The sequence below is a fragment of the Epinephelus moara genome, chromosome 10 (assembly GCF_006386435.1).
Source record: "Epinephelus moara isolate mb chromosome 10, YSFRI_EMoa_1.0, whole genome shotgun sequence".
NCBI classification, from domain to species: Eukaryota; Metazoa; Chordata; class Actinopteri; order Perciformes; family Serranidae; genus Epinephelus; species Epinephelus moara.
In genome coordinates, this window is record NC_065515.1 from 30463307 (window position 1) to 30468291 (window position 4985).

Here is a 4985-nt window from a genome sequence, read left to right on the forward strand (position 1 = left end):
AAGTGTTTTAATCTGATGCTGTCTCTCGCTGAGCTCTCTTCTCTTCTCCTCGCGACTGTTAAGACAGGATTATCTCAGCTGAACTCATAAAACCTCATACATATTGCACAGAGCTAGGAGCAAATGTTTCTGTGATCCAGGGAATTTCACAAGAAAAAAAACATTCAGTTTAAAAAAAGCTCAACATCAGTGTCAGAGACATCACATGGAGGCCTCAAATCAATAATGGAGGAGCAATGTATCATCAAAAAAGCACATGCTCATAACTTAAAAAAATAATCTGTGGACATAAATTATTGAAAATAAAATCAACATCACAGGACTGCAGTGTTCTGTGTTCCCACAATGTACAGCAGATTCCTCTGGGCTTAGTGTTTATTCCAGAACAAGTAGCATTCATAATCTCGTGATCTTTTCCCTCTTTGTTTAGACTGCTTTTACAGTTATATCAGTCTACTGTGTAAATGGTAAAGTCATTGCTTTAGTAAAGAACATCCTTATTGTAAAAATGATTTCATCTACCACGATTAAGTGCTTTATTTGCTGTTTTTTGATTAATGTTAAAGGAATAGTACAGATTTTTTGAGGTGAGGTTGAATGGGATATTTATCCATAGTAAATGTATTACATGTGTATTAAAATGTATTAAATGTCAGTCGGCACGTCACCAATTTGGAGAAGCAGGCCAGAGTGTGATCTGGAAGCTAAACAATGTGCTGTGGAAGTGGGTCATCAACAAAGTGTATTTTAACCACCTAAAAAAAAGTCACACTTAAAAAAAAAAAATCAGTATCAGTTTAAGTGTATGCTATCTTGAGAGCGTTATCACCACTTTACCCTTCTGTCAGACAGTCCGTCCTGACAGGGAAGCTGGTAGTGGCTTCAGTTCCCCAAGGCCACCAGACTCCATTGACAAAAACAGTAATTTTAGCTCACTGATTAAGGAAGCTGCTGTTCTACTGCTGCCTCTATCAGTTACTTAGTTTCTGTTATTGTGTGACTTTGGTGAGTCAAAACTAACCATTTTTAATGCCAATGTCCCACAGTAGCACAAACAAACTAAGTGACGGCGACAGCAGTAGATCAGCAGCTTCTATGTTCAGCAATGTGAAATTACCGTTTTTCTCAATGGAATCTGGCTTTGACGAAAGTGATATAACTACTTCATTTTCCTGTTGGAAATCACAGACTGACAGCAAGATAAAGCAGTGAAAATATTCTAAATATAGCATACACTTAAACTGATATTTATTTATTTATTAGGTGGCTAAAATACAGTTTGTTGCAAACCCCTCCACAGCAGTTGATTGCATAGCTTCCATGTCAGACCTTAGCCTGCTTCTCCAAACTGAGGACATGCCAAGTGCCATCTACCGTATGTAATATACTGTCTATAGATAAGTACCCCATACAACCCCACTTGAAAAAATCTGAATTATCCCTTTAATAGCAGCAAACCTCACTCTGATATGCTGAATTGAACTCCATGCACTATTCTCTTTATACCCAGTATACCCTTTGTTGTTTAATTCCTCTGTGTCTTTCTTAATGAGATTTTAATAACGCACAGCTTCCCTCTGAACAGACTTCACCCATGGTGACAGTGGGGTGCTGAGAAAAGCTGCCAGCAATACCTAATTAGTTGTGTACCAACGGCCAGCTCATCACACTGTGCTCTCCATAATGAGCTAGTTAGCAGCATATCCCCTTTGAGGAATAACAGTGAGACACATTAGTGTTGTGCACTACTTACTATGATAGCCAGAAACCTGTTTTTGAGGCCCTGGTGTCAGCCAGCTGTTGACAGTCTTATTATAATTTCTTTAAAGGTCCAGTGTGTAAGATTTAGGGGGATTTAGTGGTATCTAGCCATGAGGACCGCACATTGCAGCCAGCTTAAACTTCTTCTGGTTGGAACTCTGGCAGCGTCCATTGTTCAGGAGTATTTTTCAGGTCTTTCTCTCTAAACCAAACAGACCTGGTGATTTAAGCAGGTAAAACACTGAATAAAGCAGGTGACATAAAAATCAATGCTTTTTTTATGTTGTTTGGCATGTTGGAGGCAGCCTGCTAGCCACGCATCTGCTAATGTGTGCTCACCCTTTTTCTCTGATAACTTAAGATCCAGACGTTCAGGAGGTTTTAAGCTGGAGCCAAATTATTTGCAGAGGTTTCTGCCTCTCAAAAACAAATGGACCTGGTGATTTAAACTTGTAAAAATGTTAAAAAATGCAGATGGACTACTAACTATGGTGTCTGNCAGCCTGCTAGCCACGCATCTGCTAATGTGTGCTCACCTTTTTTCTCTGATAACTTAATGCTAATGTGTGCTCACCTTTTTTCTCTGATAACTTAAGATCCAGACGTTCAGGAGGTTTTAAGCTGGAGCCAAATTATTTACAGAGGTTTCTGCCTCTCAAAAACAAATGGACCTGGTGATTTAAACTTGTAAAAATGTTAAAAAATGCAGATGGACTACTAACTATGGTGTCTGATGTGAAAACATGAATGGCCCTATATCTAAAGCCAATGTTTGTTTTGTCTGTTCTGGGCTACTGCAGAAACATGGCTGTGTAACATGGTGACCTCCATTGACAAGGACATTCTCCCTATGTAGATATCATTCTAGGATAGTGAAAACACAATTCTTATTTTCAGGTGATTATACACTAAAAAAACCATTATATTATATTCCATTTCTGCCAATTTATCCTTCTAAATCCTACACACTGGACCTTAAAAAATGTGTACATTCCTTTCAGCTGCCTGACACATACAGTATATGGCCACTTCCTGTATTAGAATAATGATTTGAATGAATAACTATGATGATACAGTAAACAAGCAGTGACAGAATGTGGACTGTCATTGCATACACAGTAAATCATTATTCTGTTCACACTCAGTATTGTTCAAAGGGAATTTTCCACTGTTTAAGTAAGTCATTTCCCCAGACTGCCAATAACTGGGGCTTAAAGCAGGGCTGCTGATGTTGCAATAGGATTTTTCTCTGTTTGTCCTCCTGAGTGGGTTATCTGTAAAACAGGTGGACATGAAATGTGACCTAGATAACATCATAGGTCAAACTTCAAAAAGCAGAAACAGTGGCACACAACTGAGGCATATGTTGCGTGCACATGCATGTGGGCAAACACAATCACACACATCTGCACAAACACAGTGGTCTATTTGTAATAAATCTGTTTAAGCGGTTTAACTTTTAACCAGTGTGCCTCCAGAGAGGAAGCTTTAGATCACTTTGACCCTGGTCACATTTATCCAGTTATAGCCGGAGTAGCTCAGCACCAGTGTCACAGTAGCAGTACTACTATTAAATCAAGGAGAGGAAATACACCTATACCTGACACCTAAAACCTCAAGAGTTGTTTACACAGACTGATTGTAGGAGATATTACATTTTACAGTAGTTGTAGCAAAGTACTGTAGCAGCACATTGGTATCTGTACTGTACCCTTATCAGCTCTGCTGTCAGGGCCGAGGGGCTTTACTCAGACTTAATCAAGGACACCACAATAAAGTGGAACATCTGAGATTTTCTGCTGATTAACCGGGGAAATGACTGGACACAGAGTCACAGTTCTTGTTAAATGTTAGAGCTGCAGAATATTCTGGCTGAATAAGTAGGTCTGGACATTTGTATTCATGTCTTTTCCGTAGCAGCTGACCTGATTTCTATATACAAGTCTTTTTAAAGTGAATTTGGGCTGAAGTTGTCGTATTGTCTGTGAATTTTGATTGGAAAGGGAAAATACTTCTTTTATTTTAACTCTTTTTAAAACCTGTAATGATAATGGAAAATAATCCATGCTTGCTCTTGTTTGGATGCTTCACGGACAAAAAGCATGATAAATCATATTCACATTTGTTTCCAGGTAGTTTAATGACATTTTTTAGCTAGACCTTCTAATCTACTTCTTTCTGAGCTTCAGTGTCTTGTGTTTGTTAAAGTAAAGCAGGCTGATGATGCTCAAGTCCAGGGGCAGCGTGGGGCTTTTCAGGGTATAGTATCAGGGCTTGTTCTCAAAAGCCTTGAATCTATGCAGTTGCCTAAAGAAATCTAATGTAATTGAGTAAATGTTCTCTTGTTGGCCTAATATTCAATTCTGAATACTGAAGACAACATTTACTTGGCATTGTTTTTGTAGAGCAGCCCAGATTATTATGGCATGGATTCAGATGTGGCAGATTTGTCAGCTAAACATTCATTCTGTGAGCTCTACTCCTGCATAGTGTAACAAAAATAGCTTTCAAGATTAGCAATGCTGTCTACGCCAAATTCCTACCCAACATTTGTTGTGTTAGGCCCAATCAGACAGAGCGCTTTTTGCAGCATTCTGCTAAGCAACCACCAAATCATCCGTCCTTAGCTTAACCACTTTTTTGCTGTAAAATGAACCCAAAAATCTGTGCCTTAAAATCTGCATAACACTGGACTGGACACAAGGAAACAGAGATCTAGTATAGCCACCTTTATGCTGGCTATTCACAGTATTACACCCACCTCCTCCTAGGTAACCTACCCATCTAGTACACCCACCTCATCAACTGCCACTACACCTCTGGGTACATGAGACCCTCAGAAAGAGGAGAAAACATAGGGAGTACCACCAGCTGGTCCAGGAGCTTTGCCTGACTGATGCTCAAGGCTTATTTTAGGATGAGTCATAGACAGTATGACTCTCTACTGTGAATCATTGGGCTTAATTACATTTGGTAAAATGACAGAAAGTAGATGAGGCTACAATTTGCTCAGATATGTTTTGCAGCTTGCCTGGGAGGGTGACGATGAAAGTGAGCTAATGTTAGCTAAGCATTGTACTCTACTACTTGCTGTGATGACCACCGCAGAAAGCATGCCTCTCAATTTATCTGATTGGACAATGGGACAAATGCCAATGACTTTGGGGGCTTTTCCAACTTAAAGCAGTCAGGGTGCTCCTGCAAAAACACGATGCACATAAAGC